The 15140-nt window shown below is 45.1% G+C and overlaps 1 protein-coding gene across 1 annotated transcript in view; it reads right to left on the reverse strand.

The window, feature by feature from the left end:
* The window catches only part of ZC3H12D (zinc finger CCCH-type containing 12D), a 34610-nt gene extending 33493 nt beyond the window's left edge, over positions 1-1117 (reverse strand). Inside the window, exon 1 of the mRNA XM_069598663.1 lies at positions 858-1117. The gene's annotated coding sequence lies outside the window, so the exon portion shown is untranslated. The remainder of the gene's footprint in view (positions 1-857) is intronic.
* Between the last annotated feature and the right edge of the window lie 14023 nt (positions 1118-15140).

Below are 15140 nucleotides of genomic sequence, written 5' to 3' on the forward strand. Positions count from 1 at the left end.
CCCTTGTGTGCTGCTGTAGGTTGTTTCAGGTGTACACACAACTATTTACAGCCCTGATCGATACCCCAGGGCAACTCTGAAGCAAGGTGTAAAACAAAACCCTCTGCTCAATGCCCTCCCAAACTATTCACCTGCCAGGTGTTGGCACTCCTGGCTTGGCAACATGTGGCCCTGAGGTCGCCACTTGGAGTTCATGGCCAAGCATTCTAGAATGGCCCCAGGGCATAAGCCAAGATTATATTCACTGCCATCAGGTGAAGACTTATTCCAACATCCTCGTAGGCCTTCTTGAAGCCCACAGGACCATCCTCTAGAAGACATGGCATTTGGGGCCCAGCCAAATGTTCCTGATCTGCCAGGAAACTAGACACCCACCAGTCACCATCTCATCTACAACTTGCTCTCAAAAGCATGGAGACAGGTTTCAGATGTGCTCCAGAGTTCTGTGTGTGCGTGCTAAGTCGCCTCAGTCATGTCTGACTCTTTGAGACCCTAGTCCTTCTGATTTCATAAAATTAAAACATCTTTAAAGCAGGAGCTTTTATTTAAACCTAAGAGTTTCTTCCGATTAATCTTTCTCCAATAAAAGCCCTCTTGACATTAAATGCAAATTTGCTAGATAGAGCAAGATTTCACCCAAAGGAAATTAAAGATGCTTGCCTATTTTTTTTCCCCCCACCAAACCCTCAGAGTAACTAAGGGAGATGAGATTGTTGCTAGGATGCTTCCCATCCAAGAATACATGCCCTGCATCCTGGCCCCCGCCTCCCTGAGTGTGCTGGCTCTGTCCTCCCACCCCCACCGCAAGTCTGACAGCACTCTGTCACACTGACCCATGCCAGGGGACATACACTCACCAGCAGGGCGTGTCAAGGGCCCTCGCGGTGGACACCCCGCTCCCCTCAGCTGTCCTCCCAGCTGTCCAGGTGTCCCCGAGGCCCGGAGAGTCACTTCAGGCCGAAGTTCTACTTCCTTTCACCATTCACATTCAAAGCTGCAAAGGTAGTTTTGCTTTGCCTTTTTTTTTTTTTCTTTTAAAAGAGAGGAAGAAAGCAATCAGATGAGGGAGGGAGATGAAGCCTGCACCTCAGCATGAGTCACTGAATCAAAGTTCAACAACCACATGCAAAACACACTCCGTGAGGGCAGGGCTGGGGCAGATGAAAGTATGAGCTCTCCGCCTCCCCCACCCCTGCCCTCGTCGGTGGACACGGTGGACGCGGCAGCTCTAAGTTCCCACTTGGGCCGGCAGCTGAGAAGAGCATCTGATCCTAGATGCTTCTTAGGAGGGTGGGGGCTCACAACTTTACACACAAAATTGCAAGCTACACAGAGCCAAGGCGGGGGCGGGGCAGGGACAGAACCTGAGTGCATGGGCGTGTGGGCATTTCCTGCCATCACAGGGGTCCCAGGCAGGCCACAAAGTCCTTCTTGCTGGAGGAGCAGGGCACTGGCCTCTGTCAGGAGATTATACGGCCCTGGGCTTCCCTCTCTGTGGCCTCACATGAGGTGGGCGGTTTCTTCTCTCACAATGGCCAGAGGAGCCTGACCCCAGCATCCTGAAGCCCAGTTTGCTGCAGCCTCAGAAGGTATAGGCAACAGACCCCAAGCTCTGTGATGATTTCCAGCATTGGGGGATGCTCATCAGAGGAAAGAACACAAGCAAACCCCACAGCAACCCACCTGCACAGCAAATACCAATGTCCCTAATGTGACCAGTCCAGAAATATACAGTGATCCAGTTAGTCAAGCTGAGTTTAGAGCCTGGGAGTCAGTGCTGAGGAAATAAGAAAGCCACAAGTTATCAAACTTTTGATGCTCTGCTTTCTTTATTTCCCATCTGTGCCACACAGAAGATGAGAGGCAGTCTGCAATATTAAGGCACGTATAGAATGGATGTGAGAGTTGGACTGTGAAGAAAGCTGAGCGCCGAAGAATTGCTGCTTTTGAACTGTGGTGTTGGAGAAGACTCGAGAGTCCCTTGGACTGCAAGGAGATTCAACCAGTCCATTCTGAAGATCAGTCCTGGGTGTTCTTTGGAAGGAATGATGCTAAAGCTGAAACTCCAGTACTTTGGCCACCTCATGCAAAGAGCTGACTCATTGGAAAAGACTCTGATGCTGGGAGGGATTGGGGGCAGGAGGAGAAGGGGACGGCAGAGGATGAGATGGCTGGATGGTATCACTGACTCGATGGACATGAGTTTGAGTGAACTCCGGGAGTTGGTGATGGACAGGGAGGCCTGGCGTGCTGCAATTCATGGGGTCGTAAAGAGTCGGACACGACTGAGTGACTGAACTGAACTGAATAGAATGGAGAAGTACAGTGGGGAGGGGGTGAGGGGTAAATTAGGAGTTTGGGATTAACATAAACACACTACTATGTTTAAAATAGACAGCTGGTGGGAATTTGCTGTATGACTCAGGGAGCTCAAACCCAGGCTCTATGACAACCTAGAGGGGTGGGAGGGGTGGGAGGTGGGAGGGAGTTTCAGGAGGGAGGGGATGTAAGTATACCTATGGCTGATTTGTGTTGTTGTATGGCAAAAACCAACACAATATTGTAGAGCAATTGTCCTTCAATTAAAAATAAATAAATTGAAATGTTTAAAAAATAAAATAGATAACTAAAAAAGATCTACTGTATAGCACAGTATACAAAATACTCAATATTTTGTAATAACTTATGAAAGAAAAGAATCTGAAAAACAAATTTGTGTGTGGGTGTAACTAAATTACTTTGCTAAACAACTGAAACTAATACAACATTGTGAATCAGCTATACTCCAATTGTTTTTAAGTGATGAAAAGTCATACAATTTTTAAAAAATTTTTAATAATTAAAAAATAAAAACTATAGTCAGAAACCAGTCAAAGAAAAAAAGAACATTATACTAGAACCTAGGTTAAAATAGTCACTTCACTTGGGCACTGATCCTAGCTTTGAAATTTGGGACACAATGGATTTTCTAAAAACAGCTACCATTTGTTCACCCCTCCAGTACATTTGGGGGCTTCCCTGGTGGCTCAGACGGTAAAGCGTCTGTCTGCAATGCAGGAGACCTGGGTTCAGTCCCTGGGTTGGGAAGATCCCCTGGAGAAGGAAATGGCAGCCCACTCCAGTACTCTTGCCTGGAAAATCCCATGGACGGCAGAGCCTGGTAGGCTACTGTCCATGGGGTCGCAAAGAGTCAGACACGACTAAGGGATTTCACTTTCACTTCCAGTATATTTGCTAAGTTTCCATCAGTTTCCTAATCTGCACAACAACTCTACAGCACAGGAAATATTCTTCCCAGTTTTGAGATGAGGTCATCAGTATTGAAGGGTTTCCCAGGTGGTGCTAGTGGTAAAGAAGCCACCTGCCAATACAGGAGACACAAGCAACATGGGTTCAACCCCTGGATCGGGAAGTTCCCCTGGAGGAGAAAATGGCAACCCACTCCAGTATTCTTGTCTGGAGAATTCCATGGACAGAAGAGCCTGGGTGGGCTATAGTTCATGGGGTTGCAGATAATCAGACCCGACTGAGCACACACACACACACACACACACACACACAGAGCAGTGTTGAGAAAGGGTAACTAAACTGCCCAAATTCACTCAGTAAGTGGTTTGAGTCAAGAGTCAAACCCAGGGCCATCAGGCTCCAAAATACACCCTTTATCTGGCCGTGTATAGCCTCTCAGCTCTCAAACACCTAGTAAAGCATGCTCAGTTTTCAAGAGAAATAAAGATTTTCCTAGTAGGAAATTTTAGGAGAAATCTAAGTCCTTATGCTGAGTGATGTATCAGATAATATTTTCAGCTCAAGTCCTATAGAAGATGTGTGCATGTATGCTAAGTCCCTTCAGTTGTATTAGATTCTTTGCAGCCCCCATGTGCTGTCACCCACCAGGCTCCTCTGTCCATGAGATTCTTCAGGCAAGAGTACTGGAGTGGGTTGCTATGCTCTCCTCCAGGGGATCTCCCCGACCTAGGGATTGAACCCACGTCTCTAACGTCTCCTGCATTGGCAGGCGGGTTCTTTACCACTAGCCCCACCTGGGACATCGTAGTAGATGCTGGGGCATCAACTGCCCATTCTTCACTGGAAGCCTCTGTCCAAGCGGTGGTAGTGTACCTCAGTGCAGGGAAGGGTTTCTGTGTGGAAATGACCTGATGTTGTCCAGGAGCCTTGTTCTCTGACTGTCTGGCCGAATAAAGCCACAGAACTCAGAGCTAATCACTGCCAAGGGGTTCCTTGGACTCTCTTGCCCAAATACCAGATTCTGGGGTGCAATATTTCTATGTACAGGATAGCAACCAGTCAGGGAAGGAATTCTCTGCAGAGGTTGCCAGGTGCCACCATGCTGCGCACTTAACAAAAGATGAACCTGAGTAATGAAATTTCTAAATCCTGATCTGTATCAGTCCAGGGTGATGGACGCCTCTGCACAGGTCAGGCAACACAGTGGCCAGCAGCAAAAGCAAAAAAGACGTTAGAACCTGCTCAACTATCAGGCAAGTCAGCATTTTTTTGGCAGAGACCCCAGAATTCTGTGTCTGAAATCTCAAGAGACATTATGTAGACCTGAAAAACAGCTACTCTGTGGTCTTCATAAGAAACGAACCACCATCTGGTGTCTTTATGGTATCTGATTTAGAGAAAACTCATCTTGGTTTCTCCACGACTGAAATGACTTAGCTGCTATGACTTTCAGAAGTTGAAAGAGTCGAACCACTGTTTAGCCAGCCTGTGTGCGTGCATGTTCAGTCATGTCTAGCTCTTTGTGGCACCATGGATTGTGGCCCACCAGGCTCCTCTATCCATGGTATTTCCCAGGCCAGAATGCTGGAGTGGGTTGCCATTTCCTCCTCCAGGGGATCTTCCAGGCCCAGGGATTGAACCCACAGCTTCTCCCTAATTGTAACCTGCTAGAGGTTACAGAGGTTACTCAATATGCCAGCAAATTTGGAAAACTCAGCAATGGCCACAGAACTGGAAAAGGTCAGTTTTCATTCCAATCCCAAAGAAAGGCAATACCAAAGAATGTTCAAACTACTGCACAATTGCACTGATCTCACATGCTAGCAAAGTAATGCTCAAAATTCTCCAAGCTAGGCTTCAATAACAAGTGAACCGTGAACTTCCAGATGTGTAAGCTGGCTTTAGAAAAGGCAGAGGAACCAGAGATCAAATTGCCAACATCCACTGGATCATCGAAAAAGCAAGAGAGTTCCAGAAAAACATCTATTTCTGCTTCATTGACTACCCTAAAATCTTTCACTGTGTGGATCACAATAAACTGTGGAAAATTCTGAAAGAGATGGGAATATCAGACCACCTGACTTGCCTCTTGAGAAACCAATATGCAGGTCAGGAAGCAACAGTTAGAACTGGACATGGAACAACAGACTGGTTCCAAATAGGAAAAAGGAGTACGTCGAGGCTGTATATTGTCACCCTGCTTATTTACCTTATATGCAGAGTACATCATGAGAAACGTTGGGCTGGAGGAAGCTCAGGCTGGAATCAAGATTGCCGGGAGAAATATCAATCACCTCAGATATTCAGATGACATCACCCTAATGGCAGAAAGCAAAGAACTAAAGAGACTTGATGAAAGTGAAAGAGGAGAGTGAAAAAGTTGGCTTAAAGTTCAACATTCAGAAAACTAAGATCATGACATCTGGTCCCATCACTTCATGGCAAATAGATGGGGAAACAGCGGAAACAGTGGCAGACTATTTTCTTGGGCTCCAAAATGACTGCTGATGGTGACTGCAGCCATGAAATTAAAAGATGCTTACTCCTTGGAAGAAAAGTTATGCCCAACCTAGGCAGCATATTAAAAAGCAGACACATTACTTTGCCAACAAAGGTCCATCTAGTCAAAGCTGTTGTTTTTCCAGTAATCATATATGGATGTGAGAGTTGGACTATAAAGAAAGCTGAGTGCTAAAGAATTGATGCTTTTGAACTGTGGTGTTGGAGAAGACTCTTGAGAGTTCCTTGGACTGCAAGGAGATCCAACCAGTCCATCCTAAAGAAAATCAGTCCTGAATATTCATTGGAAGGACTGATGTTGAAGCTGAAACTCCAATAGTTTGGCCACCTGATACAAAGAAGTGACTCATTTGAAAAGATCCTGATGCTGGGAAAGATTGAAGGAGGGAGGAGAAGGGGATGACAGAGGATGAGATGGCTGGATGGCATCACTGACTCGATGGACGTGAGTCTGAGTGAACTCTGGGAGTTGGTGATGGACAGGGAGGCCTGGTGTGCTGGAGTTCATGGGGTCACAAAGAGTCGAACACGACTGAGCAACTAAACTGAACTGAGAGGTTACAGTTTTAGTTACTGCATCATTGACCCCAAACTAGACTCTGCCCAGGAGACAATGAAAAAAGAACAGCAGCTTCCCACTTGCAGCAGTAACTTGGGCCCTTGTTTACATGTCTCCAGAAGCTATTAGGGGACTTCTCTGGCAGTTCAGTGGTTAAGACTCCGTGCTTCCAGTGGAGGGGCCGTAGGTTCCACCTTAGTTTAGGGGACTAAGATCCCACAGGCTGGGTGGCTAAAAAGAAAAAAAAAAAAAGCTATTAGACTTAGAGAACAGTGGGACCACGAGCGTCGCACACTTCCCTCTTTTGCTATGCTGAAGATGGGCATGGAGTCTGCCCCGAGGCTATTTTTCCTCCACTCTGGCCCTTTGTGGTAACAGACAGAGGTCTGTGCTTTCAGGAAGCAGCCTGGAGGTGCTGAGACAGTGGCTCTTAAATGTAGAGTATGGACCCTTTGCAGGGAGGACATAGGAACACGTGGGCAAATGGAGTGGGCTGTTTCAGTGGTTCACGGACCCAGGGCAGAATCCTTGGCTTGGCTGCTCCCTCGTATGAACAGCATCGGTGAACACCAAGAACAGTCTGGATTGTATGATCTGTTTTCTCAGTGAACTAAAACAGTGTAGGTATTTGTCACTCTAGTAGTTGTCACCAGCTTCCTCCCATCGACTCCTCCACTGGCAGTGTGTGGGAGTTCTTTTTTCTCTGTCACCCCACGAAATTTTGAGCCTGTGATTCCTTTTGCTTTTTACCAGCCCGATGTGTGAGACATGGTAAGTCATTTCTCATGGTTGTTTTAACTTTTATTACCCTGATTACAGCGGTAAATAATCCACCAACAATGCAGGAGACACAGGAGACATGGGTTCTGTCCCTGGGTTGGGAAGGTCCCCTGGAAAAGGAAATGGCAACCCACTCCAGTACTCCTGCCTGGGAAATCCCATGGACGGAGGAGCCTGGGAGGCTATGGTCTAAATGGTCACAAAGAATTGGACATGACTGAGCTCCTTCCAGAGCAGTAAATTAGCATGCTTACGGAGCATCCAGTTTTCTTCTTTTTGTCCTCTATTGACCATGTGCCTACCATGTAGTCTTTTTCTTATTAGTTGGTATTGATCTTCAGGTATTCTTCATACCAATCCTTTCTCTTTTGGTAACTTTCAGCTCCCAGTGAAATGCTTGTCTTTTTAGCTTTGTTTATGATGTTTTGAGACCTGTGGATGTCTTTCCTTTCATGGAGCCAAAACTTGGTTTTTCCTTTTTCACTTGTGATTTTTGAATCTTGTTTAAGAAGTCCTCCCTTATCCTGAGACTGTAAAGATATTTTCCTATATTATCTCTAAAGTTTGTAAGCGTCCCTTATTTGTGATCAGATATTTTATGATGATGTGGAATTTTTTATAAATGATATGAGAAAAGATCTAAGCTTATCAGGATAGCCAGTGTGGTGTCATGAACTTGAAGTCAGACTGCCCTGCCAATTATTAGCCATGTAACCTGGAGCAAATTATTTAGCCTCCCTGTGCCTCCATTTCCTCACATGTAAAATAGGGAAAAGAACCATACCCACCCAGGACTTCCCTGGGGGCCTGGTGGTTAAAACTCTACACTGCCAATGCAGGGGGTGCAGGTTTGTTGGTAAGGGAACTAGGACTCCATGTGCCATGCAGGGCAGCCAAAAGATAGAGAAAAATGAAAACAAACAGTAATCATAAAGAAAACGGTTAGGGCATTCCCTGGTGATCCAGTGGCTAGGACTTTGTCCTTTCACTGCAGTGGCCTGGGTTCAATCCCAGGTCGGGGAACTGAGAGCCCATAAGTCACATGGCCTAGCCAAAAAAATAAATAAAAATAAAATGGTCAATAATAAATAATGCTTTAAAAAATAATTAATTACGACTATCTCATCAGGATATCCTGAGAATTTAATTAATGCACATAGAGTGCTTGGAACACTGCTCGGCATCGAGTAAGTCCTTAATAGTTAGCTGTTATTATTACGAGCACTAACTTTTATGAAGATAGGATAACTAGAACTTATAATGGAAAGTTTAGGACCCAGGGAACACCACAAAACTGCCAGGACTACAGAGACAAGCAGAACAACATTCTGGACCTTCAGCAGCCACGTGTACACCCACAAACCCACACAGAAGCAAGTGGGAAAGGCGCTCTCATTGTGTTTTTGCTTAGGCAATAATCTAACCAGTTATTATTGGCTTTGCACAACAATCTATCTTAAAGCAGTTGTGCGTTTAAAATGATTTTTGTTTATTAAAATCTACCTTCTCTGAGTTCCACCTGAGATGTTCCCACAAACAACTGCAGGGATCAAGGCAATAAGAACATTGCTAAATTCATTTCAATTTCATTTCACACTGCCCACCAGCCTGAGAACATAAACACCAACTAAATAAAGTTTCTGCCCCTTAGTGACATGAGTTTCAACAAAGAGGGCCAGCCACTGTAAACATTAGTGTGAGGCAGACCTGCGTGCGTGCATGCTCAGTCATTGCAGTCACGTCTGACTCTTTGCCACTCCATGGACTGTAGCCTGCCAGGCTCCTCTGAATCTCCATGGAGGTTCTCCCGGGAAGAATACTGGAATGGGTTGCCAGGCCCTCCTCCAGGGGATCTTCCTGACCCAAGGTTTGAACCCATGTATCCTATGGCTCCTGCATTGCAGGTGGATTCTTTACCACAGAGCCACCAGGGAAGCCCAAAGCAGACCTAGATGAAAGCAACCTCACTACCACTGATGCTTCAGGCTGGAGAGTTCTTTGCTGTGAAGGCTGCCCTGTGCAGTGTAGGATGGCAGCCAGCCTCTACCCACTCCATACCAGTGGCACAACCCTCCATGTGGTGACAACTAAAAATGTGCCCAGACATTGCAAAGTGGCTCCTGGGGGTAAAATCTCCCCTGATTCAGAAGTGCTGGATCAGAGGTCCCATCAAAGGGGAAGTGCTGACTGCATGAGGGGCAGAGGAGGCCTTGTGGAGGAAAGGGTGGCTTGGTGGACTTTGAAGGAGAGTCTGAGGTGTCCTGGGAGAAGGCTGGGTTCTTTGGAACATTTTAGATGGAGGGAAACCCAGGCAGAGGCTCAGAGGGATAAGAAGCATGACTGACACTGTGGCTGAGGTTCACAGAACAACTCAACTCGGGAGGAACTGAGCAAGCTTTGTTTGTTTGTTTAGAAAGCATTTTCATTAAAAAAAATAACAATTAATTGAATCATTAATATGTTTTTCAAACATGGGTAGTTTTGTTGTGATTTCCTCTTCTGGGCCCTCATGAAGTCACCAGGTTGGGAAAACTGAGTCTCAGAGTGCTCAAGGTTATCAAGAGAAGGGCCTGGCCTTTAAAAGATCATCTAGCCTTTGAAGCATCTCAGACCTGCTTACCAACCAACAGTAAGAAAAGTAACAATTTTCCAGGGTGCTGTCTGACGGATTATTCTTTCTCCAACCTCTGTTACCGAATTCACTGTCCTGTTGTTTAGTATCTGAGTCGCTGACTGAGGGCTGGAGACTGTCTCTATTTAGATTGTGAGACTATGTCTATGTAATTAAAATAAGTTGGCATTTTGAAAAGTTCCCTAATCTGCCGCAACCACAGTTTCAGTTGAAGTTGACTTTGGAGAACCTGCTTTCTCTGGAGTCCATAGTTCTCTCACAAAAAGCCTTGAAGGAATTATGAGATGGTCTCACACACTAGTCATTGTGAGGAAGAGAGACCATGAACCAACAGGTGTGAAGTTAATGGGAAACAGGCAGAGAAACCCAGGTTAATGGCACAGAAGGAGTGATGATAGCTGTGCTAAGATCAGGTCTTCTCCATGGCTAATGACAGCAAATTATAAGTGGTCACCTTTGAACACTTGCAACACGCTCTACATCTAGAAACTTGCTCTCTAGGGCTCAGCTCTGTATCCTTGCAGCAGCATCTTTGCTGGCCTCTGGCCTAAGTGCTGCAGAAGCTTTTCTTGAATGTGGTAAATACCTCACCCCTTGCAGTATGTTGAAACGATATATCCCAAAAAGATAATGTCCAAATGTCCTAACCTCCAATATCTGTGAATGTGATTTTATTTGGACATAGAGTCTCTGCAGATATAATCAAGCTGATTTGCTATCAGACTGGATGAGGGTGGCCGTGGCATCCCGTGACCAGTGTCTTTATAAGAGAAAAGGTTTGGATCGAGAGACCCAGAAGAGCCACAAGGAAGAAGGCCAGGTGAAGAGAAGCAGAGATAGGCGTGATGCAGCTGTGAGTCAGGTCCACACCTGAAGCTAGGAACAGAGGAGCCAAGATTCTTCCCTACAGCCTTCAGAGGGAACACAGCCCTGCTGATCATTTGCCTCCGGACTTCAGGCCTCCAGATCCGTAAGAATCAACACATGTTGTTTTGGTGTTTTGTTTTGTTTTAATTTTTGTAATTATTTATTTTAACTGAAAGAAGAATGACTTGTTTCAAGCCATCCAGCTGGTGATACCATGTGATGGCAGCCCTAGGAAATGAGTAACCCCCGCACCACCTTCCCTCAGAGCCTTCAGCCGAGGTCACCATGGACTCCACTAAGCTCACTGCTCCTATGCAGCGGGAGGATAAGAAGCGGCCAGAGCGAGGCCCTGGGTGCAGTGGCTGGTAGCCGGTCGAGGAGGGCTGAGTGCATGTTCTTCTGCCTGCCCTGCTCCTGCACACGGCCGGGGTGTGCCGCGAGAAGACAGCTGAGAGAAGCCCGAAGATCAAGCAGGGCAGCCCATGACATCCTTTCTCATAAGCATACGCTCGGGGGGGAAAGGCCACGAGTGTGTGTCTTTGGTTTATTTTCAGAGAATGAGTAGTAGATAATTATCAACATAATAATGAAACACCACTTACGATTAAGTTACAAATACATACTGCCATCAGCTGAGATGGCAGAATCTGTGGGGCCAGTCTCCTCCCGAGGTGAGGCACTATCCTGTGTGTCAGATGTGCAAAGATGAATCTGGGCAGTTCCAGGCTAGCCCTCTGCACACATCCTACCAACACAGCACAAAGTGAGTACCCCAAAAGTGGGGCTGCGGGGGTGGGGGGCAGTCTCCATTCCAACCCTACACCAGATCAAACTTTCATTCAAAGTATGTCGAGCTCCCACCATTCCAAAGATATCTGAAGTGTGTTCTGTAATGTCCAATGAGTGATTATGTCACTAAGATAGTACGACTTTTACAGTTGTTACTGTGTGGCCCGTTCCACATTCCAGCACTGCACCAACCTGGATAACAAACACAGAAGGTGTCACGTTATTCATCGTCTCCTCTGGGAAGCCCGCTCTGGTGTAAATCTGGATTGGGGGCTATGTGTCGATAGATGGCAAATGAGTCGCGTGCAAGGCCATCCGAGGAACTTGGTGCCAACCCTTGAGTAACTATATATAACTGCCAGAGTGACTTTTTCAAAAGTCCAGGTGACTTTTTCAACTGCCTTTGTTAGACATATATTCTGCTTTTCCTCTGTCTGGAAAGCAAGTCTCAGTTTCACATTCAGCTCACTCCCCTCACCTTTCCATGCTCTCTACTTGTGGCGCTCGCTTCAGCCAGACCACCATATTACTCTCCCTCTTGCCTGTCTGTTTTGGTTATATTTTTGGCTGCGGCAGTTCTTAGTTGTGGCATGCGGAACCTTTAGCTGTGGCATGCGGGATCTAGTTCCCTGACCCGGGCCCTCTGCTTTGCCAGTGTGGAGCCTAAGCTACTGGACCAATGGGGAAGTCCCCCTCTTGCTTTTTGAGTCATTTTCTGACTTGGAATCCCAAAGTTCTCTTCTCCAGATCACACTGCCTGGAGGAAACAAAATTAAACAAAAAATTTTCTCTCTTTCAGGAACCAGAGGTCATTGTGGTCTTGTTCTAGATCCACAACAACAAAACAGCACTTTTCTAACTTCTCATTTTATCCAAGCTCTCTTGCTCATAAGTTACCATATTTTTGATCTGTTAGGTATTTTCAGCATCCCCGTGTCCTAGGTAAAAATAATAGCAATACAACCTTGTAATGCACATAAAACATCTCTCTAAAACTCTGCCCAGCTGCCTTTTTAACGTGCAAGGAGAGGAAGCAAAGATAAAATTAAACCTAATTAGCAGTTCTGGGTAAGTAAGATAGGGTAAGAAGAAAGAGTCTGTCCCATTAGAAAGAATAATTGAGGTTACTTGCTTTTAAAAAGGGGCAATTTTGAAAATTAAGGGGATCTCCATATTCTATCATTTAACAACAGGAAGCACAAACTTCTCTAAAATTTCCCATCAAAACATGGTTTCATAGCAACAGCCACTGAAAGGTAAGTCTTCTGTGATTTCGATTTTACTATCTGTAATATATTCTTTGTGACTCAGTCTTGATGCAAGTAAGAAATGTCAAACTTGAGACTGAAAACTGTTTGTGATGAGTGGAAAACATAGGTATGAAATATATCTTCAGTAACTAAAAAGCAACTAATACATTAAGAGACATTTGTGAAAGTATGGACCTATTTAAAGTTTCTCTTCTTTTAGCCTTTAATAGTTCTATTCAAAAATCTTTGAAAATTCAACTGGTAAGGGAGATCAAATCTGAAACTTGACAGCAAAGTTATAAGTAATGAGCAATTTTAGTCTCATAATGGCTATTTTTCCCTCTGAAAGATAAAAATATATACCTATAGCTACTTTTTTTAAAGAAAAGTAAGATATTACTGGAGCTTGACCTAAGAGTTCACCTAATACCTAGAGAAGCGAAACAGAAGCAGGAAACACAGTTACTTTACCCTAGATGTTAGTCGTAGCAACATAGCACCATGATAGCCTTGTATCTAATCAAGGAGACTTGATGGACATTCTACTTAGAGGTCACTACCATTAAAAACAGTTTCTGATTAATAGGACTTAGTGTTTCCAAACACACATCTTTGCTAAAACTAGAGTCTTTCATACCTAAAATATCATCTATGGCAATTAAGGATAGCTTTTCCTTGAAACAATAGGTTCAGAAATTTTTACTTTTATTTTTCCCACCGAACCTACTGAATTCAAATTTCAGTTGTCAGTTATTGCTTCTCAAGGCTCCTGTCATAGTCAATCATCATTTCTTCCTTGCTCATTCATTCTTTCAGAACAAATTTAGAATCTTCTGTATTCATCTTCTGTAATTTAGAATCTTACCTTTCTATATTCAGGATGATAGTTTTTCATGCAATGTCTATACAGCTTCCTTCTATTGATGCCTAAGAATTACATATGCTACCAGAGAGACACCTGTTCTTAGCAGTATGCTGCTGCTGCTGCTAAGTCGATCCAGTTGTGTCTGACTGTGTGTGACCCCATAGACTGCAGCCTACCAGGCTCCTCTGTCCTTGGGATTCTCCAGGCAAGAACGCTGGAGTGGGTTGCTATTTCTTTCTCCAATGCATGAAAGTGAAAAGTGAAAGTGAAGTCGCTCAGTTGTGTCTGACTCTTCGCGACCCCATGGACTGCAGCCTACCAGGCTCCTCCGTCCATGGGAGTTTCCAGGCAATATGCTGCTGCTGCTGCTGCTAAGTCGCTTCAGTCGTGTCCGACTCCGTGCGACCCCATAGACGGCAGCCCACCAGGCTCCCCCGTCCCTGGGATTCTCCAAGCAAGAACACTGGAGTGGGTTGCCATTTCCTTCTCAATGCATGAAAGTGAAAAGTGAAAGTGAAGTTGCTCAGTCGTGTCCAACCCTCAGCGACACCATGGACTGCAGCCTTCCAGGCTCCTCCGTCCATGGGATTTTCCAGGCAAGAGTACTTGAGTGGGGTGCCATTGCCTTCTCCGTCCAGGCAGTATAGTTGCCTGGATATTCTGAACTGTAACACCTCCATTCTCCTCTTGCTACTCTCTGTAAAACATCCATATGCCAGATAAATCAAGATAAGTTATGGCAATTGCACTTTAAGTGAACTGATGAGACTGTAAGACAGTTGGGGGAATTTCCTCAAGACCAAAAATATATGAACAAAATGATAAGTTAACCACCAGCCATGAAAATAGAGCTCTGGGGACTAAGGGCCTCAGGCCACATGATTTTCACATGAAGGGCTCTCCATCAGAGGACTAGGCCGGGGTGGCGGAGGGGGTGGGGGAATCTGCAAGCATCTTCCCAGCTCTGCAAGGATGGAAATGGAGATAGATCATAATAACAGATTTATTTCCCTTGATATTTTGTATACTCTATGTTTTATGGTTCAAAATTACGCTATGTATGCACATGGAAATTGTAAGCCAAGAAATTAAAGTGGCCCTAGGTGACAGCATCACCTGAAGACTAAAAAACAAATGTAAATCTCTAGAGAAAAGCATCCTCAGTTTAGATACCTTCAGTTCAGTTCAGTCGCTCAGTCATGTCCGACTCTTTGTGACCCCATGAATCGCAGCACACCAGGCCTCCCTGTCCATCACCAACTCCCGGAGTTCACTCAGACTCACATCCATCGAGTCAGTGATGCCATCCAGCCATCTCATCCTCTGTTGTCCCCTTCTCCTCCTGCCCCTAATCCTTCCCAGCATCAGAGTCTTTTCCAATGAGTCAACTCTTCGCATGAGGTGGCCAAAGTACTGGAGTTTCAGCTTTAGCATCATGCCTTCCAAAGAAATCCCAGGGCTGATCTCCTGCAGAATGGACTGGTTGAATCTCCTTGCAGTCAGAGTCCCAAATTACATTAAAAAAAAAAAATCAGAAACACATAAAAAAGAAGCCACTACATATAAGTTAGTAGAAAAAACTAAAGATTCAAATTCTCAAAAAATTTAAATGGGAAGCTATGTAGCAGC

Source organism: Ovis canadensis, chromosome 8 (genome assembly GCF_042477335.2).
Source record: "Ovis canadensis isolate MfBH-ARS-UI-01 breed Bighorn chromosome 8, ARS-UI_OviCan_v2, whole genome shotgun sequence".
In the NCBI taxonomy this organism is placed as follows: Eukaryota; Metazoa; Chordata; class Mammalia; order Artiodactyla; family Bovidae; genus Ovis; species Ovis canadensis.